The following is a 24,213-nucleotide window of genomic DNA, read 5'->3' as shown; positions in this document are numbered from 1 at the left end:
ACTCAAGGGGAGGAGAATCAGGTCCCACCTTTTGAAGGATGGAGGGTCCAAAAATGTGTTGACAGATAAAATCACCACAGGGAGTGCAAGGAGGTACTATCTAATCACACCAGGATGATGGACTTGAACCAGGACTGTCCTGTGCTAAGCACATTTGTTCACCTAACTCCTTCACGACCTCTCAAACGTTCAGACCATGAGCCACAGTGAAAAATCCATCATGGCCTCTTCACATATACATATATAGCTGAAACAGAAGTTCACAAAGCAGCATTTAACCTGGCCATGTGCATTTTTAGGAGAGGAAAAAGTGTTCCTTGCCACTCTGAGGGTCCCTGGCTGGATCTGAAAGTTAAACTGACAAAGACAGATGAACAGGAGAAAAGCACACATGTTTATTTCATGTGAGTTTTATGTGATACAGGAGACTTCATAAGGAAAGGAAGACCCGAAGAAATAGTCCAACCTATGCATTTCTATGCTGGGTCTGATGAGGGAGTAGACAGTCGTTGAGGACTCTGATAGGTTTAGGGAGTGTGAGGTGACGTAGTAAACAGGCAGACCTAGCAAACTTTGTTTGTTAGGACTCTTCTTGGTGATCCCTTTCCTTCAGGGATAAGAACGTTCCTTTCCTGCAGGTACAGGAATGGGCACCTCTCACATGAGGGTTTTATAGCCTGTTCCGGGAAGAAGGCGGAGGAGGGGTGTCAGAGTGACCTTTCTACTTCTGCCATTGCCTCAAACTCCTTCAGCCTAGAATACGCGATATGACAAGATGCCTGTTTTCAGGTAGTGTGTCCTGAACCCCTTCAGCATTCCATTCAGTTGAATTTACTTATCTATTCTACTCTGTACATTTTTTTTTTTTTTTTTGGCTGCACTGCACAGCTTGTAGGATCTTAGTTCCCCAACGACGGATTGACCCCAGGCCCTTGGCAGTGAAAGCATGGAGTCCTAACCACTGGACCGCCTGGGAATTCCCTGTACATTCTTGAAATATTGCTTGTAGCCAACTAAATTTATTACAATTCACTAACGGTTAGGGACTCAGTTTGAAAAAACAAGCCACCGTGCTAGACTGTGCCGTGTGTGGGTGCAAAGTTGCTTCCATTCTCCATCTATTTTGGAGCTCTCTGTGGGTCTGACCCAAGTTTCTTAGCCTACATTTTTTTTTAACCTTTCAGATCCCTCTTCCTTCAACACACGTATGCACACTCTTCATCTTTAGCTCTATGGAGTCATTGAATCATGAAATGTCAGCGTATGAAAGATACTCTGGGCCAGGAATGACACACGTCCCCTTGACAATACCCTGACAGACATTACTAATCAATCACGGTACTGTCCCATTAAGCTCAGCGTCTACCTCGGAATCCTTCCCAACTCCAGGTATCTCATTTTTTGTGAGACAAAACCTATTGTACAAACACTTTATTTGAAGCTCAGAAGCCAACTCTGAATCCCAGAGAGATGCAGCGGCTTTTCCAAAGTCACATGGCTGGTCCGTGGCCAGACAGAAACTGGCAGCACTGCTCTTTCTGCTGATCCCAGGGCTTTCCTAGACTTTGCCCCTTTATTCGCTGTCTTCTTAGACCTCATTCTCCTGATCGGCATCCAGCAATCGCTCACCAGCTCATTCCTTGCCCACCACCCACGGACCACCATTTGTTTCACGAGACCCAGACCCTTTCTAGAGAGAACGTCACCCGGGGTTGCCCTGCAAGGGGCTACAGTCAGGAGAAGAAGCTTTGTTTGGGATGCAAACCACGGCAGGAAAGAACCTGCTCATCCTCTGGTGCAGCTCAGCCCCTGGAATCAAGGGGCAGGAGTCCCCTCTGCTACCACTGCCACCAAGAGGACCCAGGCCGGGGCCACACGTTGTTTTCTGTGACTGCTCACTCTCTGGTGCCAGCCCAGGCATCAGCTTAGCGATAAAGACACGAGCAGACCCTGGAGGATCACAGGCAAACTTCCAGTTATTGCTGCATGGAGAGCGCTGTTACTGGGGTGCCCAGGGCACTGCAAGAACAGAAAAACAACATTTAGAGGAAGAGACAACTGAGAAACCAGGTGAAGGTTTTGAAGGTCGGAAAAGTTACTCTATAGTAAGGGAACAGCAGCAGCAAAGGCACAGAAGCGCAAGGGAACAGTGAGTTCAGGGGAAATACAGTCATTTGATATTGTTAGAGAGTGTGCCGTAAGGCTGCGGGGCACGGCGGGGGATGACGTTGTTACTCGCAAGGAGACCTATTCTGCGAAAAGAGATGGATAAAAATGAAATATATATATGTGTGTATTTTTTACATTTATATGTAAATATAAAAAATATACCAGGTGGTAATAGGAGCAAAGCATGGTCGGGGACAGAGCTGGGAATGCTGTTTTTAGATGGGTGGTCAGGGAAGACCTCTCTGAAGAAGGGACATTGGAGCAGGGACCTGACATGTGCAGGAGCGATACTGCAGATCCCTGGAAGAGCATTCTAGGCAGAGGGAACAGTCAGCAGGGATGCCCAGAGGTAGTCTTGTGCTTGCTGTTGGGTTCAGGGAGCAAGAGAGGCAGTGTTCACGTATTGTGTCCTTTCTCATCTGATCTCATCTGGTCCCTGTGACCACCTGCAAGGAAGGCCACCCGAATGACCCCCTTTTCCCAGACGAGGGCGGTGCAGCTCCAGGGGTTAAGTGGCTGGTCCTGGGCCATGGAGTGAATTTAAAACAGAGGAGGGCCCAGAATCCAGGGCTCCAGACACTTGGACAGGGGTCTTTGCAGCTCAGAATGGCCTCCTCTGCCAGCTGTGGGCTTGGGCCCAGCAGAGCTCAAAGCAGGACAGCTTCCCAGCCTTCCAGGGGGCAGGCTTGTGGGCTCTTCCGTGAGAGCTGGAAGGTTCCCTGTGCTTGGTTCTAGCCCTTCCACAGCCCCAACTGGTCTGTTTCAGGGGTGCTCATCAGAGGCTGGGGGTCCGTAGGATTGAGGGAAGCCCGGCCAGGCAAAAGCTGTGCATGGTGTCCAGAAGCGTTACAGGATGAGGTCTGCACACAGACCATGGTCTGCCTCTGGGACCCAGGCTGAACCCAAGTGCTCCTCTCTGGGGGTTGCAGGGGGAGTGTTGGTACCTGTGGGTGGCACCTCAATTCAGCATTGATCAGGTGTATGGGTCCTCAGCATGGAGGGCTCATGATGGAATTTTCTTTCTCCTTCCTTTTCTTGTTTGCTTCCTTTAAAACATCAGGACTGGGATGGGGCGGGGTGTATAGGATTGGATGATGGTTTCTGGGGGCCCGGGATCGCTGGTCCTTTTGTGTCCTGCCAAGGCAAATGCAATTTATAGCCTTCATCACCCACCACTGTACTGAGCAGCAAGAGGTTAAGAACTCGGGCTCTGATGTCACACAGACTTGGATTCAATTCCACTCTCTCTTATTGGCTGCTTAAGTGTGAGCAAGGAAGCTGCAATTTTTTCACCTGTAAAAGGGGGTAATCAAGCATCTTTCTCATGGACCATTAGACAGTACAAGCAAAGTCATTAGCACGATGCCTGGCACGTGTAGCCAGAGGTATGGAACACTGGTCCTAGTCAAACTTGGCACACAGGGCCCCCTGCTTAGCCAAACTATCTGAGTGAAGATCGAATGTCAGTTACCCTCAGTCAGGCCAGGGTGAGCCTGGCTGAGTGAGACTCAGGCCAGGCTGTTATGGATGTTGGTGGTGCCCCATCCAGATCCCTTTTTGGGGTCCGTGCCCCGTTGCTCATTTATTGTGAGTATTGGCTGCTAATGGTTCACAGATGTCCCCCAATCTGGAGACTCGCCCTTGACCCAACAGGAGCCAATGGCTGAGGGACATGTGAATACAACAGGCCAGCTCCCTTGCCTCAAGTTGGGACCAACCATGTGGTTTAGTTTGTACTACAGAACTCCCCACAGGATTAGGCTAAAGTGAGTCTCCAGCTGAGACTTGCCCTGCCCTAGTCCTCTCACCTTGCTTCCCTTCTCTTTTCCCAATCAGTCATGTGTACTGAATCCCTGCCTCAGGCTCTGCTTCCTGGGACCCAGACCCAAGATATAGGCTCTCCATGATTCAAGTCTCAGAAATGCCCATTGCCTTAGAACCTCAGGAAGAAGAGCTCCCCTACCCTACCCCTTACCTGTAAACTGGTTTCCATCCCCTCCCAATCTCCCTGCTCCCCCAGAGCCTCGCTTCCCCAACTTTCCCCTCCCTGCCACCTTCACCTCTGCTTGACCTACCCCACCTGTTCCCCACCCAACTCCCATAGCAACAGCACTCATTTCCCTCCGAGTAACTCCCAAATCCTTATGGCTGCCACGTTTGCCCTCTCTCCTACCCAGCCCCACTGTCCCAGCTGCCTGCTAGGTGCTTGCACATGACTGTCTCACTCCTGAAAGCTCTCTAAAATTGCACTCACTATCTTTCCACAAACGCAGCTCCTCGTCCTGGCCACCGGCTTCTGTAAATGGCACTCCTCTCTCCAGCTCTCCAGGTTCCAAACTTGGCTGTGTCCTGATTCCTTCTCTTCCCAGCTCAGCTGCCAACTCTCTCACATCTGCCACCACCACCACCCCCGCCTTCTCCCAGCCACCAGCCTCTTTCCCTCAGCCACCTCACTGGTTTTAAAACAATCTTGGCAGACACTTGCTAAAAACTTACTACATGAGAGGCTCTGAGTTCTCTGTGTTTATGAACTCAATTACTCATCATAATGACCCTTTGATGAATTGTTACCATTATCCCCATTTGATTGATGAGGAAACTGAAACATGGAAAGGCGAAATAATTCACCCAAGATCCTATAGTTAAAAACTGGTTGTCTTATTCTGATTTCCCCAGCAAATAACTCCAAGTAAAGGCTTCATTGCAAGAAGTATATTTGGGCACTGAGTCCAGGAAACACTGGTAGGGGAGTGAGGGAGTCAGACAGGTAAGACAGGCAGTAAGAAATGTCTTAGCAAGCAAGTTACAGGAACTGGAGCTTAATCCCTGTGGGGAACCCTGGGAAACATGCACTAGGGAGCTGAGGTATTGATATACCAATTTCTATTAGTCCACTGTTGATGGGCTGTTCCTGGGGGCATTAAGTTCCTGGCATTCCTGGTACAGGTGGAATGTGATCCAGCAGTCTGAGAAAGCCCTAAAGCAAAGCAATACTGGGGCTAGGAGTTGGGAGTCAGACCTATGCAATCAAATGTTAGGGCCAAGGATGCAGGGCAGGGAACCAACAGTGCCCACAACAAGGGTAGAACTGGAATCAAATCCAAACAGCATGGGTCCAGGGCCCATGCCTTGAACCATGTGCTCTGCCAGCTATGATGTGGTGGCCTGCCTCTCTGAAGCCTATCACATGCCTTTCTTCCACCATTTTGCCCATTAGCACCAATTTATGCTCCTGCCCTCATCTGGAGTCAATCCTCTGTTCAAACCCCTTTAGCGGCTCCCATTGCCAAATGGCTAAAGAGTCATGGTTTATCCCACAGTCAAGGTCACCCCAGAATGACCCTCACCTCCTCAATACGAGCCTATGTCTCGTTCCTCCCTGCAGCGCGCCGTATCTGGCTCTCCCAGTCTCTGAACATTTGTTCACGCTGTGCCTCTTCTTGGGATGCCCTGGCTCCATCACTGCCTGTCCAAGTCCTACCCCACCACAAGGCCTCTTGGTGTCACAGACCTTCCAGAGCCCTCTTCCTCTGAATGCAGTGGCTCCTGTTGGCCCTTATCTAAGAGGACCTCTATGTTTTGTGCCACAGCTGTGGCACTGTGGTCAAGCCCCTTGCCCCCGCTGTTAAATTGTTAGACACTGAATTGCTGAATCCTCACTCTGCACCTGCTGTGACCCTGAGCAAGTGAGCTGATGGCTCCAAGCCTCAGTTTACTCACCCAGAAAATGGGGAAATAATCATATTTACATCAAGAGGTAGCTGTGGGGATTGAATGAGATAATCCATGTAAAGGGCTGGCACATAACGTATTCCCATTAAATGGTTACCATTATATTTGGTAAGAACCTCCCCCTCGGCCAGGCCATTTTCTCCCTGAGGAGGGGGCACCACTTCTCAGTCCGTCCTCTCTTTATCCACCATGGCGCTTGGCTTTTCCTCCCAGCTGCTGATGGATCACAGTAAAAGGTGTACTTTATGTCCTGTCAGATCTAACACACCCTGTCTAAGCCCTCCCTTTCATTTCCCCAATCTTTCCTTCATTTTCTTCTCTTTTTTTTAACTCCCCTCATTTTTCTCCTTAATATTTATCACTTATAGACATTATATTTATTTCCTTGTTCACTTACTGACGGCCTCCCCGGACAGAATTTAAACTCCCAGATGACAGAGGCTCAGGGCGTTTTGTGCACTGCTGTATGTTTGACGTCTAGAACATGACTAACTCATAGCAGTAGAAAAATATTGGTTGAATGAGTGAATGAAGGAAGGAAGGAAGGAAGAAAGGAATTCGGTGAATGCCCATAAGTGTTCACAGCTCCAAGCAATCTCTCCAGAGAGTCTGTGTTATTTTCTTCCAGGCCAAGGCTGCAGACAGTCAAAGGTTAGGTCCAATTCCTCTCCCATCCCAACCTCGGCTTGAGGGCACTCAGCCCTGGGGGTTTCTCCTTTGGCGCTGGGCGTCTTTCCATGCATTCTGTGCTCCCTCCAGGCCAATGCAAAGGGGACCCCATCTTTGTTCTTAGATACCAGCCAGGCCCATAAGGACACTGTAGGAGAGGAAGAGGGATGATAACAGAGATGGACGTCCACAGCTGTCACCCCTTCTGCGTGGCCCTGCTCCTCCCTCCAGCTCCATCTCAGTTTCTTTCAGGAAATTAGTACTGGAGGCAGAGTCCCAAGGGATCTGAGCTCCTGGGTGCCACATGCAAGGATGATTCCACTAGCTACTGAATCAGGCCCATCGGCCCCCACCCTTGGGAGCTGGAGGAGGGAAGAGTGGCAGATGGGAGCATATGGGCAGGTGTGACTCAGTCTAAAGGGCCCCAGCAGAAAGAGCAGCTGTTTCTGTGACTCAGCAAAGGGCTGGGGTGTGGTAGGGGTGTGAGGGCTGGTGTAGGCCGGGACTGGAGCTGAGCAAGGGGGAGTCAAGGGCTGTGACCCACCTCATCCCACATGTAGCGTGGCGTCCAAGTGGAGTCCTGCTCGCAGGAGACGCCCCAAGGGACCCCACAGCCAATGGGCTCCATCCACACCTCCACGTGTGCCTGTCGCCTGCCCCAAACAAAACCCGGCCTCATTCCAAGTCCTCCAAGACTCCTGTCCTGCACCTCCTCTCAACTCTTCTCCAGCCATATAGGACCATCTGAGTTACCAGAGAATTCCATCCCTTCCTTAGCTGCCAAGCCTTTGCCCACGCTGCGCCCTTCACTTAGAAGGCCCACCAACACCCCCACTCCCATCCAGCTGATGTCATTCCACTACCAGCCCTGCAGACGCTACATGGCACGTGTGGCTTATGTGCCCCTCCCCCATCCACCTTGGGTCTGCCTTCACCCTCATGGCCTGTCTTAAAATGTAGTTTTTATTATTATTCAGGTATGGGGAGGCCAACAGATCAGGAGATAATTGCCTTTGAGAAGATAGTTTGTTACTTATAGATCCCAAGAGGAAGGGGCTTGCCATGCCACGGGGAACCACATGGGGAAGCACCAGGGATGGTCAGGAAGCAGAGGCAGGGAGAGGAAAACATGGGCAAGAGCCCTTATTGCGGTTTCTGGGAATGAACAGGCAAGGCAGGGTAGGTAGGCTAGACTGAAGAATCTAATCGGGCTCTGGAGTCCAGGATCAACAAGGTCCCAGATGTCTAAGCATCAGAAACACGTGGTTAATACAGGGCTCTTACCCCAAAGCCAGACTCTCCGGAGGGCAGCAAACAAGCTGTGGTTGAGCCCCAGCACTGGCCTGGCAACTGGGGGATTCTCGGCAAATGTCGGATGGGTGAGGGGCCGCTATGGACCAGGCACAGTGCCAGCCACTAGGGAACACAGCAGTGGATAGGAAGGCAAGGTCCCTCCTCTTAAGGATTTTACTTCCAGTGGGCATGGCTGACAGCAAACTAACAAACAAATAAATAAACAAGAGAACTTCGACTACTGGAAAGTGCTGTGACAGAAATAAAACACAACGATGTAACAGCCTCTGGGTGGCATGGGGAAAGAGGGAATGCATTAGAAAGGGTGGTCAGGGCAGCCTCTCTGAGTAGGTGACCTTGGGGCTGAGACCTGGATGTTGAGAAGGAGTCAGGCTTGCAAAGGTTTCAGGGCAGAGTACTTCAGCAGATGAATCACTGAATGAATGAATGAATGAATGAATGGAAGATCAATCTTTCAGCCTGGATTTCCCACCTCTTTACAGCTGGCTGTGGTGCCTTTTGAGGCTTGAATGGTGTCAGTGCCAGAGTCTCACATATTAAATAACTTCCATCATGGCCTTCCATCCGTAGCAGGAACATTCCACAGGGTGACCTGGGCCCTGTGAACAGGCAATTCCGGGCCTCAGAGCAGGACACCATTTAAACCAGCTTTGCTCATTGACCACTCATCCCATTCACACTGGAGCCAGCAACCTTCTTGCCAAACTTGTCCCTGATGAGAAGTTAAAGCGGTTGATTTGTAGCCCAGACGATGGTACCTCTCACAGGGGAGCATAATCGCAGTCTGTTCAATTACTGAGGCATTGCCCTGCCATTGGACACTCAGGCCAATCCCAGACCACAGATGCTGCAAGCCCAGCCCTGGTTGCAGACCCCTGGGCTGCCCAGAACCTTCCAACAAGGCTTCTTTGGCAACCAGCGCCAGAAGCGCTGCAGGGGAGCAGCCATGGGGGGCCCCCTGGGGCTTCTTGTGAATCTCCAGTCTTCACTGGGAGAGCTGGGCTGTCCAGCCAAGCCACCTGGAGTCACTGTCTGTGGCACTTGGGAGGTAAAACTGTGGTTGACAAATAAAAGTCAAAGGGAGGAGGCAGTGTGGTTAAGCTGTCAGTCGGCAGGCAGGTGGGATATAAGTAGTTTTAACAGGCCCCTCTCCTGCTCTGGGTGCTGGAAAAGCCGGCTTGAGATGTTCATCGCGCGGGCTGAAGGGCTGTTTGAGCGGCTGTCTGGGCTCCCCGCGGGCTGCGGACCTCCCCACATCAGTCTCAGACACGGGGTTCTCTACTCCCCACTGGGAAAGCCCTGGGGAGGAACCCTAAGCTGCCCACTTCACCTACAGACCCAGGAAAATGGATCGTGTGCAAAGACAGGATGCTAGGGGAAGTTGAGAAGGGCAGGAAAGAAATATTTCATGAGCACCTACTCTCTGCTCAGAGAAGATAAGCAACTGCCCCATGGTCGTACGTGTTGGACTTGAACCCAAGTCTTTCCTGCTTTTAACTCCCATGGCATGTTGCTATCACCATCTTCTTTTCATTCATTCATTCATTCATTCATCCGTTTTTCAAATACTTCTTGAACACCATAGGGAGTGGGAAAAGCACAGATTTCAGAGTCCAGATACCCCGGGTTCAGAGCCCGCTTCTCCACTTCCTGGCCAAGGAGCCCCAAAGGCAAATTGCTTTGCTCCTTATTACTCAAAAAAGGATTATGACACCCTCCCGTTGTGAGGCTCCGCTGAGGATCAGCGCGCATGCGTCAGGATCACCGCGGTGTAGAGACGGCCCCCGCCCCTCTGGGGCACTGGCTTAGGAACCGCACAGACCCAAACGAGGTGCCACAAGACTTGCCTTCAAAGTGCTCTGGCTGCAGAGGGACAGACACGCCACAGCTGCTTCTATGGTGGGCAAATGGGAAAAGTTCTATGTGGAAGCATAAGAACGCACAGCGGGCGGTTAAGTTTGGGTTGGTGAGGGAATTTTCATGGAAGAGGGGGCATGTGAGTCCCAGCAGGGGGGTAGAAGGAGAAGGGACATCCGGGTGGAGAGAACAGCATGGGCAAAGGTGTGGAGACCTAAAGGCTGTCTGGAGACAGTAAGGACAGAGTAGATCGATGTCCGGTGGACAAGGGGACCAAGGGAGAGGTTGGCAGGGTCTGATCAGGGGGTCAAGACAGGTTTTGGTTGTTACAGACCTTGAAATTTATCCTCTGGGCACAGGGGAGCCAATATTGGTTTTTGAGGACAGTTGTGACATGATCTGGCCAGAGTCTTGGGGACTACTTTCTGGGGACAGTGTGGGGGATGAATTAAAGAGGCTAAGATGGGGGGCAGAGACCAGCTCAGAGGTTCTACAAGTCCAGCCAAAAGATAAAGAACAGACAGATCTAAATAAAAATGTGACCAATTTATTGAGCACTTCCTATGTTTCCAGCGCTTTCGGTACATTTCCTCCTTGACCTTCATCAGCGCTTTGAGTTAGGTACTCTTGTTCTCATCTTACACATGAGGAAACTGAGATGCAAGGAGGTTAAGTGACTTGCTCAAGGTCACACAGCCAGTGAGGTGCAGAGCCAGGATTCAGATCCTGGTCTGTCTGAATCCAGAGCCCTGATGCTTCTCAGACCCTGATGCCCAAGGCTGAGAAGACCCAAAGGTGGAGAGAGAGGTGGAGCAGCAAGCTCGGCAGGTCCTCACGACTTCCGTCCTCAGCATCCCTGAGCTGGGCATCTTCCGTTTGCGCCTCCAAACCCACATTCCGCCCTCTACCGCCTCCTGCTCTCTGTCCTGTGAGGCTGCTGCGTGGGAGGCATCCGCAGGCTGTCTGGTCCACGCCCGTTAGCATCTGGCTGGGTCCATCGTTGGGGTGGGAGAGCAGATGCAGGAGGAGAGTGTATGCGGAACTTATTCCCCTGCGGCCTCCCTGCCTCAGGTGGGCCGTGTCCCTCTACTGACAACCACGGCTCCTCAGGCAGCCCTCTCTAGACAGCTCTCTCCAGGTTCTGGCAGCTGCTCCCTCTCTTGCCCTTTCAAGCCTGGGTATGGTGACAGCACCCGTTTTTTTAAAAATATGAAACAGTCTATGGGGTCTGGACCTCAGGAGAGAGGGCAGCAGGCGGCAGCTTATAACGCTGGTAATGTCATCACAGGGCTGGATGAGTTACCCTGGGATAGTGCAGAGGATGACGCCCAGGGACCAAGCTCAGGCGGACGCTGACATTTAAGAGTCCTCAGAGGATGGGAAGCCAACTGCGCAGCTGAGGCTAGATGGGGCTGGAGCCTCCCTTTTGTGTCGTTACTCACTCACTCCATCCCCTTTGTCAGAAGGTGCTGGAGGACTGTGAAACGAGGTCAGCCGGTCTGTGGAGGGGGCACTCGCCCTCCCTGGAGGTGAATTCCACCAGCCGGTTGGTCTCACCGCCCTGCCTCCTGGGGTTTCTCCAGCGGTGCTTTCATCCGCCCTGGCTTTGTGCCCTCAGACGGCCCAGGAGGGCACGTGGAGCTTCCTCGGGATTTTCCGGGGACACTTGGTCTGGGAAAGGAGTGACCTTTTCTTTGAAAAGCCTGTTCCATCCCCAGGGCCCTGACGGGCTGAGCCCTCTGGAGCCAGCCCCCGTGAAGGGTGCCTTCCAGGGAATCAGGACCCCATCCACCCCACCTGTCCCCTGTATCAAGCTCCAGAAAGGCACCACCAGCCCCAGCAGCCAGGTAGTTGCAGAGAGGGCCCGCCTGGCAGCAGAGGAGAGAGGAGTGATGGTTCCAATCTTATCTGTCCAGGGTCAGCAAAAGCGAGGGAAGGATAAGTCTTGGGAATTTGATTTGTACTTTGGTGCTACAGAAATCCGTCTTTGAACAAAGGTAGATCCATTTAGAACCACAGGGCTTAAGAGCTAGAAAGGGCCTTCCAGAATCTACAGATGAGGAAACTGAGGTCTAGAGAGGGCACGTTACTCATGGTCTCAAAGACTGGCCTGGCCCTGCCTGTGCAATCACAGCCTCGCCACCCCGCCTGCCTGCAGCTTTCACCCGCCAGACTCCACGCCACAGGAAGAAGGGTGATGATTCCACATGAGTCGGCATCCGTGTGCCTGCAGCTAGTCCTGATCCAGATTTCTGCCCACCTTTGTCCCCACCCTGGAAGCAGCTGGCTGCCCCGCGGCGGGGGCTGCCTGGGTGCGAGACAACCATTTACTCATGGGGTGGAAATTAGATCTGCTTCCCAGGGAGAAGTGTTTGTGAGCTGAAATGCCAGCCAGTTGGGTGTGGTGTGGGGCCTTGCCGTTTGTTCTGTACTCCAAAGATGCCAGCCACAGTGAGGGGGAAGCAGACTGGGGACAGGACAGGGAGGAAGGGCCCGGGCCTGGCAGGGCCATTAGAAGGGGCCTTGGAGAATGTGAAGGTGGAAAACAGAGACACCAAGAGGATAACGGCTCACCCGGCATTGCGCCGTGAAAACAACACCCCATGTTCAGACCGCCTCTGCAGCCCCCTCTCCCGCCCTGTCTGCCTCTTCGCTCTGTACTTGAATCCTGAGCCAGAGAGGCCTGGAGCCAGCAGTGGCCAAAATAGGCCTCTCCCTACTTGTGAATTTAACTTGGGGGTCTTCCAGCCATGATAGACTGGATTATTTTCCAGTAAGTATTTATTACCCTCCCCTCCCACTGTGCAGTAGGGACACTCCCTACATCGAAGTTGGGCTTAGCCATGTGACTCACTTTTGAGCAAGAAATATGAGCAGACATGGCAGAGCAGAGGCTGGAAACGTGCTTCTGTGGATTGACCTGCTCCTCTGCACTCTGCTGGTGCCTGGAAGAAGAGGTTCCCCTGGGAGGCTGCTGCCCTTCAGCCAGGGTCATAGAATGACCTTATGTGGAGTAACGTGAACCCAACTTGCAGTCTGGAACAGTGCCCAACTGAGCCCATCCTAGATTAGCAGAACCACAGTCGACCTGCAGGTCCACAAAAGTGAGAATAAATGCCTGTTGCTGTAAGTCACTGACTTTGGGGATGTTTGTTTTGCAGCATTATCATAGCAACAGCTGACTGATACATAGGCCCAGAGCCAGAGCCAGAGAAGGGGCCAAGAGCTAGGACTTGGAACATCCAGGCCATCCACGTTCCTCCCCTGCCACAATACTGGATACTCTCAGCTAACTCCAAAACCATACAAATGCAGGGAGGGCCCACACCTCTGTTGATACTCATTACACCTCCATGAGGAAACCAAGGCTCCTCAAACAGACCTCCCCAAGGTTACAGAGCTAAAAAAAATGGCCCAGCTGAGACGAGAACCAGGTCTTTTGGCTCCAGTTTCCAATCTACTAGGCAGCCCAAGCCTGGGCCAGTTGAGCAGTGAGACCCATGAGGATTGGAACCAGTGGCCTGCCCTGGATGTGGTGCTCTGGAGGCCCCAGGGGTGTCTCCTCTCCCAAAAAGCTTCCCCTGCTGAGATGATGAGGCTCACATATGTCCCAGGCAGCTCTTGTGCCAGCCTTAGATAAAGCACCCACTCCTCCTCAGGGCAGAGGGCCTGGCTGGGTCATCCTGGGTCCCAGGGCTGGGTCTGGGGTCCCTGCCACCAGTGCCATGTCCTAGGCTGAGTGGTCCAGAGCAGGGGCTCTGGGGTCTGACAGAACCGCATTTAACCCCAGCTCTGTCCCTGTGGCTGTGTGACCTTGGACAGGACGTTGCACATCTCTGGGCCTCAATTTCATCATCTGTACAATGGGGCTCACTGCCCCTGTGAGTGGTGGGAGGTTACGTGAGATCATATACATAAAACACAGAGCAAAGACCCTAGCACAAAACGGCTCCAATAAAAGGTGACAGCTGCCATCACCACTGTGACTGGACTCAGGTAGCTTGGAGCACTAGAGGTGCAGAGCCCTGGCAGCACTGTCTGCAGCCAACAGGGCCTGTCTCTCCTGGGAGCCTGCTGGCTCGTCCTGAATCCACTCTGGAAGGGGGTAGGTCAGAAGGGGTTTCCTATCAGAAGAGAGAGATGGCCCTCACTTTTTGCCCCTAGATGAGCGCTCTAAGTTTCCCAGGAGCACGGGCCCAGCTGGCTCCTACAAAGAAACCACAGTGAGCAGTTTGAAGTCTTCCAAACCATCAGTAGCTCCCACTCTGGTCAAGGATTCCACTGTCCTTCTAGCATGCATGAACTGGCCCTCTGTTCATCCACTTTCACTGCACATGGGGTCATTCAGTCAGTCAGCCATTCTGAAGATATTTACTGAACAACTACTGTGAGCCCGGCTCCGTGCTGGGCCCTAGGGATCCAGCAAAGAATAAGACACAGGGGGCTCCCATTCTCATGGAGTTTACAGTCCCTGGAACTGGAAGCGTTCCCTTGAGCCATCTCCCACGCCCTCTCCTTGTTACTCTGGGGGCCCAGGTCAAGGTGAGACATCCTGTCAATGTTACGGTCACAAGGAGTGACCAGGGAGCTTGAAGTTCTGATCTCCATCAATTTGCTGTGTGACTTGCATGAGTCACTTCCCCTCTTTTGGCCTGAATTCCTGCCCCTTGAAAGAGAGGGACGCTAGACCAGCCACCCCTCCTCTCTGGGTGCATCCAGGAATGGGCTTTCACTCATGGAGTTTGCTCAGTAGGTCTCTGCTGAGGTTGCTCTGGCCATGGACCATGCCGGGGACCCATGATGACCAGTCCTGACCCCACTCTCCAGTCAGACCCTGATTTAGATGTTTTAAAAATGAACAATGTGGAAAATAGTTTGGGACATGAGCAAGATGGGGCCAACAGTCTTTCTACTGCTCCCGAATTCTCCTTCCTGTACGGAATTTAGAGATCACCACCTGGCTGCAGCCTCTTTAGCCCTTATCTCCCGGGAGAAGGGCATGCGGATCTAGAATAACTGGCTTCACAGTCATGGTGTGTCTGTTTCATTCCCGAGAAGATAACATAATCATCGTTAATTATATGGTGAAGAGTTGGGGGTGGTTGTAAAGGAAAGTGGCTCCTCTCTCGCCCAGGTTCTTGGGCTCTGGGGGGTAGAAGAGCTGTGAGATGCAGTGGTGGAGCACAGGGGCTAAGACCACAGACTTGGAAGCCAGGTGCCTAGGTTCAAATCCTGTGTGACCTTGGGCAAGTTTCTTAACCTCTCTGTGCCCTGGTTTGCTCATCTGTAAGCAAGGGATGATTAGAACAATCCCTACTGATCTCGGAGGGGAGTCATAAGGATAAATGAGTTGTTTGTAAAGTGCCTGCAGCTCAGTTTTGCTTACGGAGAACTCACTCAGAGTCAGACACTCTCCCAAATGTTTTTGGTGCACATTAATTAACCAAGTTAATCCTCATAGTATTCCTAGAAGATATGCATTGGGTTGGCCAAAAAGTTCCTTCGGGTGCGGAAAACCAAACGAACTTTTTGGCCAACCCAATAGCTTCTATCCTTAACACTCCCACTTTACAGATGGAGAAACTGAGGCACAGAACAGGTGCATAACTGGCTGTGGGCATCACACTCTAGCGCGACAGCTGGGTGGAAAGCAGAGGTGCAGAGGTCTCCAGTCCCAGCCCCACTAGCTCTAACCAGCTGTGTGGTTTGGGGCAAGGGACTACCCTCTCTGTTTCCTCAATTGTGAAATGGGGGAAATTACACCTACCCCGTAGGGATATTGTGAAGATTAAATGAGCTAACATGAGTGGCATGCCTAGCATGGTTTCTATGTGTGATGGCGCTCAGGAAATTGGAAAAGTTATAAATTAAAAAAAAGGGGAAAGGAGACTGGGCAGATGTCCTAACCCCAGCACAGCTCCAGGGCAGCCAGGACCCTGAGAGCCTCTTTCAGATCTACTGAAAGTGTTTGGGGGGGACCCTCCCCCTTCCTACCCCCACTCAGAACCTCAGGAACCTGTCATAGGAGAAAGGATGGAGGGGGCATGGGTCTCAGACCTGGGAGTCAGCCAGCCCTGGGTCCCATTCCTGCTCCACCACTCATGAGCCCCATGTCCTTAGGCAATCATGCTCATCTCTAGCCTCCGTTTTCGCATCTGTGCAAGGGGGCAGCAACCAGTATGCACAGCTGTTGTGAGGAGGGGATGAGACCACTTAGCTCACGTTTATTAAGCCTTTGCCATGTGTCAGCCACTCTTCCGTGCAGGGTACACCCCTCTGTGGAGTAGCTACTGTTGTTAACCCCATTTTACAGACTCAGAAACTGAGGCTCAGATAGGTTGAGCAAACTGCATAAGGTCACACAGCACCTGATAGTAGATGAGAGATGTGGGCCCAAGCCAGGCTACAGAATTCGTGCCTGTAGCTTTGGTAAATTGCTCTTAGGGGTCCCTCTCCAGCTCCCCGGATTTAAAAGCAGGGAAATGTGGGTTGTGTCCTGACTACACGGCCTGAGCTGAGAGGTCCCTGGCTATTCGGGAAACGTGCCTAACGAGGCCTGTGGTTCCGGAGTCCCTGCACAGTTCTACCCATACAGCTATCTCAGGACTCTGGCCACAAGCAGTGGCCTGAGCAGCCAGGCCTTCTGCCTCAGCTTTCTTTCCAGCTCGGAGGTCAAAGTGACCTCCCCACAGCCAGTCCCTTTCCCCCAGGCATCTTCCTGCTGCTCCCCTCTGTGTCTCCTCAGCCCAGGACAGACCCCTCCCTTCACTCTGCTTGCAGAGGAAACACGCCACTGCAGGAAACCCCTTTGCCCCCAGGTGACACCCTGTCCACGTTCCTGTAGCTCCAGATGAAGGCTGGCCCGGCCTGCAGTCAACTGTCATGGCTGGAAGGACTGTTGAGATCAGCTTGTCCCACCTTCCCCTTTGCACAGACCAGGAAATGAAGATGCAAACGGGGCCAAGCCTCTGCCCAAAAGCACTGAGCTCAAAGCAGGGTCAGGGCAAACCTTGCAAACCGTCACCACTGAAGGGCCTTGGGACACGCAAAGAACTATGCTAATTGCTTGACGTTCATCCAGTGCTCGGTCCAGTCCTGCAAGGCGGGTGCTATTCCCGTTTTACAGATGAGGGCACTGAGGCACAGAGAAGGAAACTTGATTACCCGAGGTCACGCAGGAAGTGATGGTTTGGGGATTTAAGCCAAGGCCCGTCCTCACTCCTAAGCGAAGGCTCTTCTCTCTTTGCTGCACCATCAGTTACTACAGATTGAGTCTGTGGGCCCAGGGTCACCCACCAAAATAGCTGGATTCTCTCACCACTGCCACCACCCAGGAAACCTAGAGCTGAGGGCTGGGGGTGGGTGGGTGGGAGTTCTACTTAACCCATCAATCTGGGCTTCCTCTCTAGGGCTCCATCCGTCAGCCTATCTTTTCCCAGAAGGGTTCACAACCATTTCAAGCTGTCAGTGGTGCTGAAATCAAGGGACCCTCTGCCCACCCAGCCTCCTGTTTTCTCCATCTCCTCCCTGTTCTTCCTTCCTAGACTGGGGCCACAACTGTCCCTCACCGCCCACCTGCATCACCCCGTGGAGTTCATGCTTCCTGACCTCATCTTCGCCTGTCGAAATCCTGCCTATTGCAGGTAGATGGAAGTTCAAGTCCTTCCACACCTTATTTGTGCTGTGTGAACTTGAACAAGTCACAGTGTTTGCTGAACCTGTTTCCTCTTTTGCAAATAAGGTGATAGTACCAGCTTTGGAGGGCTATTTGGAGGAATCGGAAGAGCTATTGTGTGGAAGACAGTCCAGTGCTGCGTTATGGTGATACTGGTGGCATGGGGGTGGGGTGATTGCTAGCAAGACCAAGGGCAGGATGAGGGCCTGGGCAGAACGGAATCAGGATGGTGTGGCTTGGGTGCTAGAGCAAGGACTCCCAACGGTGACCAGGACCACGTCTAAGTGACACCAAACCATAGGGCATCCTAGCCAGCAGGCGGCAGCTGGTTCCCAGAGGAAGTGGCCAAGCGCCCCACCGGGTGGATGGATGAGGCCCAGCGTGGGACACCCGGCCGGCCGGTAGGCAGTGGGCACCACACCAGGCCTGGTCGCCAGGCTGAGTTTGGGGAAAAGAGTCACGAAAGCCCTCTGAGGGGAATTTTGCATCCTCACTTTACAGACAAGGAAAGCGAGGCACAGAAAGGGTAAGTAACGTTCCCAAGTTGATCCAGCAAGGAAGTAGCAAAACCAGAATTAGAACCCAAGCAGTCTCTTAAGCAGATCCTCTCCACGCCAGTTCACCACGGGTTTGAGCTGAAATACTACCACGTCATAATGTGCTCTGTCCTGGACCCCAGCTGAGCCAGGATGTGGTCAGATTCCCAAGGGAAGCTGGAAGACTAGGCCAATGGCCAGCCAGCCCTCTTCCAGCCAGGGAGCCAAATTCTTCCTTTCTCTGACCTGCCCTGGGGCTACCAGAAAGAAGACAGAGCTCCAAAGCCAATTCCTAGCAAAAACCAGAGAGGAAACAAGTAACAGAGCAACAGGGGGCCCTTGAACTTGCTGGGGCGGGGCTGGCCGCAGGCCCCAATTCCTCCGCACTCAAACTCCCTTTATTAAAATAGGCTAAGGTGCGTGGGCCTTGGGCAGCTTGTAAAGGGATTTGGGGCCCAATCAGCACCACCAGCCAGGAATGTGCCTCAGGGGGTCCCAGGGTCCTACCCAGGTTGGTGACTCTGGCTGTCGAGAGCCACCCTGGAGGGGAGAGGAAAGGCCACCCAGACCCGCAGAGACTGCTTCCTGGGGGGAGGGGGGAGGGGGCTGGACTTTTTCTCCTCCTCTTCTTTCCTCTACCAGCCATGGCATGCCTCTTGTGTCACAGCGGGACTCAGTGGTCCTGTTCACCCCTAGAGACCACCCATACCTCCTCCCAAGGCGGCTGCTAAGCCCCTTCCTCTGAATTACTCATTGAGGGGCCTGCTCCAGGCTCCCTTCTCAAGAGGGACAGCCTCCTGCCTCTGAAGTGCGGCCTGAAGACCCATGGAGAAATTCCCAGGGAGGGACTGCTTCCTCATCACCATGATGGTCACCCATCCCTCCCCTGCCCTCCCCACCCTACAGTATGCAATCCCCCGGGGGTTTGTAACGCCAGTGACTCCCCTGGGACTTAGAGGTCACCCAAAAGAAGGTGGGGAGGCTGGAGGGCTGAAGAGGGGGAGAAGTACATGGTGCGGGTGGGCAGGCAGAGGCTCCCGTGCCGCCTGTCACACTTACTTACCCCCAGGCTGCTGGCCTGGGGCTGAGGGCCTCATTCTCTTGCTTGAGGGCAGGGCAGAGCAGAAGGTAGACCCCCTCCCCATCCTCCCCCAGGCCACCTGGCCTGCAGGTCCCAGGCCTTGTCAGTGAAGTCAAGCGGTCCCACTTCCTGGCCCTGCTTTCCCCACTTGCCAGACAGGGCTGCTGGCCAGACCCAGTCTACCCCGCCACCGCCTCCCCCCCCCACCCCCGCCATATAAAGTGTGACCCCCTTCTGAGAGCAGCCCCAGGGAAGCCTGGAGAAAAACTGGCTGCAGAGCTGCACTCACATCCTTGTGGCCTTGGCCAAGGGGCTTAGCTCTCTGGGCCTCCTTTTGTCCATATGTAAAAGGGTCTGAGACTCAAACTGAGATTACAGAGGGGCACTGCCCTCTGCCAGCGATAGGAACAAAAGCTAACATTTAATGGGTGCCAACACTTTCTGTGCACTGTCTCGTTGCACCGTCACACACACCTGTGAGGTGGCAGGGGCAGGTGGGGTGCGTGGCTATGATTCTCTCCGTCCAGCAGAAGGGGAAGCTGGGGCAGGGAGCAACCCCACACGTGCTTTACCCCTGTGCTCTCCTGCCTCTCCTGCCGGTCAAGGCTGACGGGGCACTTATTCTGCCCAATGCTGAGCAGGCCAGTTGGAGAGAGACTTGGACTAGCAGGCTTCCACCTCCCTGCCCTCCAGCCCCAGGAGCTGTCAGTCTCATCTGTGGCCCAGCGCACTCAGGGAGGAGCGAGGAGTGGCCAAGGCGGGTGGTCCTGTGGCCCCCACCCAGGGAAGCCTCTTTGGGTAGAGGAGGGAGGGGACGACACAGGCCCTTGGGCTTCACCTCCTACACCCTCACTCCCCCATCCCAAAGGAAGCCCTGTCCGCCCCCCTCTGCTTTCCTTTCAGCCCCTTTCCCTGTCCCTCCCACCGAGGATTTATGGTTTTAATAATGCAGACTTTCTCCACCAGCCTCCCTTACTGTTCAGTCCCCTCTAAAAATCCTTAAAATTAAAACACTAATCAGGAATTTATTTTCTCATCAATCCTGCCCTTCAGGTTATGAGGCCCAAGTGTTTTCACAGCCATGGGTAGGGTCCTCCAGAGGCAGAGACAGACAGAGGCACAGGGAACAAGGGCTCTGGCTCCGGGTCTTGGGAGAGAAAGGAGAGGAGAGGGAGAGGGGACGAGACTGCGGGAAGCAGAGAGAGTCAGACCCCGGTCAGAGCGAAAAGGATGAAAGGCATCATGCAGAGGCTGTAGGCAGACAGAGGGATCCGTATGCTGCAGGGATGGGACGGGAGAAGGAAGGAGAGAAAGAGATGGGGACAGAGATCAGGGCAGGATGTAAGAGATGATGGGTAGAACCCAGAGAGATGGAGAGAGAGGAGAGACATGCTGAAGAGGGAGGGAGGGGCGGGGCCGGGGGGATGAAGACAGTAGAAGATACATGAAAGCAATGCAGGCTGGGGAAGTCAGACCAGAGGAACCAGAGGGGCGGAGGTGAGAGAACAGGGGAAACAGACAAACTGGGAGCTGGAGAAACCTTGCACCTTCCCTCGGGGTGGGGGTGGGGGCTACACTCCTGAACTTTCACATTTATGAGGGGACCCTGTGGTCTGTCTCTCTTCCCACAAGGCCACAAGCTCCACGAGGGCAGGAACCCTAGTTCTTCCCCTTCCGTGTCTGCAGAAATGAACTGGGCCGGCTGATTTCTGGCTCTGAAACTCCACAAGGTCCTTGGTGAAGCCCCTGGGAGGCTCCTGTGGCGTCACAGGAAAGCTTGCTGATTCCTCCATTCCTCCTTTGGGTACAGGTAGTTTGGAGAAGGTATCACCTCTCTTCAACATACCCCTGCCACCCAAAGAGACTGTTTGCAAAGCCCAGCATCATTGATGGGAAGCCTTTGAGTTGAGTCAGGTCATCCTGAGCACTGAACAAGGAGTCTACTTTTTGCTTTGCCTCTGACCGGCTGTGTGATGGTGGGCAAGTCACTGGCCCTCTCTGAGCCTTGGTTTCTTCATCAGTACAGTGAGGGGATTGAATGATCTCTACAGCCCCTTCTTGCTCTAATGGGCAACAGTCTTTGATCATTTCAGAAGTCCCAAAACTAAGTAAAGAAATGGAAAATCTGTAATTTGTTCATTTATTCATTTGACAAAAGAATTGAGGGTCTGCTAATGTGGAAGGGGCTACACCAGGCACTGGGGAAGCCACCCTAAAGAGCTCTGGACCTGACCTTGGTCCACGGCGAAGCCACAACTTCCCACAGTCTACATTTGTTCATCTGTAAAATGGGAGGACGTGGTGCCCATCCTACCAACAGAGTGTTATTATTTGGAAAAGGCCTTTGCCAACAGAAACTGGGCATCAGAAAGGACTGTCTAGCATCAGAAGTGTATGGAAACCTCATCAGGGGGTCATTCTGCCAGCTCTGGGGTCTCCCAAGCCCTGTATGAGCATTCAGTCTGGCTCAGGCTGTGCTGGTGCCACGGGCAGGCCTGAAGTCTCATGGACAGTCCAGTGTTGGACGGACTGCAGAATGGGGAGCTTATGTTAGACTCAAAAGACCCGGGTTTGAGTTGAGTCTCAGCTGCAGCACTTGCAAAGTCAGTAGCTTGGGTGAGTCACTTCCCCTCTGGGGACTGCAGAGTCATCTTTCAAGGAGGATAAACAGTCCTGCCCCACCTGGTGAGGTGTGTGAATTAAGCCAAGTACCGCAGGTGGAAGGACCAAGCACACAGTAGGTGTTCCGAAAATGGCTAGCTCAGTGCAGGGCTTAAAGCCACAAGAACGCCAAGGGCGAGAGTACCGGGGTGTCAAGTTACACAGTCAAGGACTGTTGGGATTGTGGCGCAGCCCACCTCGGGGGGAAATGCGGGGGGGGGGGGGGGGGGCTCCGGCCTCCCCGCCAAATGAGGCCTTTCCCCGGGCAGGCATTAGCATTTTCCAAGATGATTCAGCAAAACCAGGGGGCTTTGCCCCGCCTCCCCTGTATGCTGAGCGGCTTGTTCATGCCTCAACCCAGCTTGTCTGCCTGATAGGAAATCAATGTGTTTATGATCCGAGGCTTCTTGGACAAAAAGAGGAAGGGATAACGGCTCTTCCGCGGTCTGAACAGCAGCGTGCCCAACCTACCGATTTAACTCACCTTCCCAACCCAGAATCGTGCCTCTCTTCAAGTCGAAGTATCCAAGGACTGTAGAACCCAGGACTGTGATCAAAGGACTTTTAATGTTTCCATCTTGAGGGACAGACGAGCCCTCCTGGGGGATTCTTGTCACTGGGAACGAGTAGCTGTCAAACCAGGCAACCTGCGATAAAGAGTTTGGCTGTGTCCTCAAGAGGTTCTGAGTCCTGAAATAACAGAGACGTGGTCTCTAACCTACATTCTTACAAGAAAGAATATATGGCCTATGGGAAAAGGCGGATTTTGTTGGGAGGGCCAAAATAATTACACTGTAATTATGTCTCATTTATCCTGTAACCACATATCCAAGGTAGCACATGATACTGCTATCTGCTATAATATGGGATTCATAGGTCTAATTAATATTGTAGAAACTAATAGAATTTATGATGACACTGATGCTTGTGACCAAATGTGTTGGGAGAGTGAATCAGAACATCTTCCGGACATTATGCCTACGGAGGAGAATTGGCCTGAAGAAGATTTAGGTTTGATTAATGATAAATTGATTACAGTTCTTAATCACTCAACAAATGTATACCATTAAGTGCAGATGGCTTGTAGAGCAGGGAGGCGAAAGGATCGTAAAGAGAGCACAAAAATATGAGAAACTTTGTGTTATCGGATGGTTCGGTTGTCTGTTCAAATCTGTACCAACCCCCCACTGGTTATTGTAAATGTTTGACATTTACATGAGTGTTTTAATTGCTGTCAAACTAAGGATGATCATTTTGTCATAAAAAGATCTAGTCCATAGGATGGGGAGGCAGTGGTGGGGCGGGGGGCTGGGCTATGAGCTGTTTTTTGAAAGCCCCCTCATGGCATTGACCCCCAGTCAGGGCATGATTGGGCAACAGTGTCGTTCTGTCATCAGGGGTGGAGGAGTTTCAGGGCAACTCCGACCAGCCTGTCAACACTGTTTATGGAAAACAGTGGGATTTTTTGTTTGTTTGTTTGTCATATATTGAGTTTATCTGTGCTCTAAAATATTTAAAGATCGATATCCACTTTTCCATTGAGTGATTTCACGGGTCATGCCCAACATAAAACAGTGGGATTGGTGATTTGCACCTGGCCTTGGTGAGACCCCTGAAGGGCTCTGCTGTTGAGGCTGGTAATGTAGCAGGAAAATGCCCACATGACCAGCAAAATGTAAAAATACCTCAGCTGAGACTCCTCCCCGGTTTAGAGGTGTTCCATGCCCACTCCCCTTACAGAGGGAGGATGGTAGCAGCCTGCACCCGCCTCTCCAAGCACCTATCTGTGAAGTACATCCTGACTTGAATGCAGTCACTCTGTCATGTTCTTTTCCTGTAATAAACTGTAGGTTTGTGAGCACTGTCATTTGGGATCCTGTGAGTCTGATATGGCAGTTGAATCCAACTTAACTGCCACTGTTAAAGGTTAAAAAATCTTTCTTCCATATTTTATAGATGGCGCAATTGAAACTCAGAGGGGGAAATGACTTATCCACAGTCACGCAGCAGGTTTGTAATAGAGCCCAGATTGGAGTCAATGCTCACATCTCAGTCCAGAGACGTAGTTTTTTTTTCCTCCTGATCTTGCTCCTTGGAGGTAAGCGGTCACTTCCCAGGAGGACTAGAAGAACCAAAGAGGAGCATTGACCTCTAGCATAGGCATCAGGGTAGCAGGAGAAGAATTACCCCAGGATGAGGTTAGAAAGGTTAGAAAACAGATGGGAAAACCCAAGGCTCAGGGAGAGGAGGAGATTGAGAGAGAGGCTCAGGACAAAGTCTGTGAAGGGAGAGTGTATCAGTCAGTGTAGCGTAATTGCTGTAACAAACAACCCCAAGTCTCAGGCACTTAATTCCAGAAGAGATTTTTTTTTTTTAATTACTCATGCCACAAGTCCAAAGCAGGTCAGTGGAAGAGAGAAAGCACTGTTCCATGCAGTCATCAGGGGCTCAGTTTCCCTCCATCCATTGTAGCTCGGCTCCCCTCAAGGTCCTTGGAGTCCATACCATCCAGAGGGAAG

General features: G+C 52.3%; 1 long non-coding RNA gene across 6 annotated transcripts in view; it reads left to right on the top strand.

Annotated features, from left to right (window-relative positions):
• LOC115857508 (uncharacterized) overlaps positions 1–24,213 on the top strand; it is a 164,294-nt gene that overhangs the window by 92,274 nt on the left and 47,807 nt on the right. For 2 of the 6 annotated variants that reach the window (XR_009564863.1, XR_009564858.1), the window contains exons 5-6: positions 17,286–17,549; positions 20,666–23,502. The exons of 2 other annotated variants lie outside the window; for them this stretch is intronic. This is a non-coding gene — a long non-coding RNA (uncharacterized lncRNA). Of the gene's footprint in view, positions 1–17,285; positions 17,943–20,665; positions 23,503–24,213 lie in introns of those variants that run through there. 2 more of the 6 variants (XR_009564860.1, XR_009564859.1) reach the window with 2 other exon arrangements.

The sequence above is a fragment of the Globicephala melas genome, chromosome 8 (assembly GCF_963455315.2).
Source record: "Globicephala melas chromosome 8, mGloMel1.2, whole genome shotgun sequence".
Lineage (NCBI taxonomy): Eukaryota > Metazoa > Chordata > Mammalia > Artiodactyla > Delphinidae > Globicephala > Globicephala melas.
This window is presented reverse-complemented; position numbering and strand designations above follow the sequence as displayed.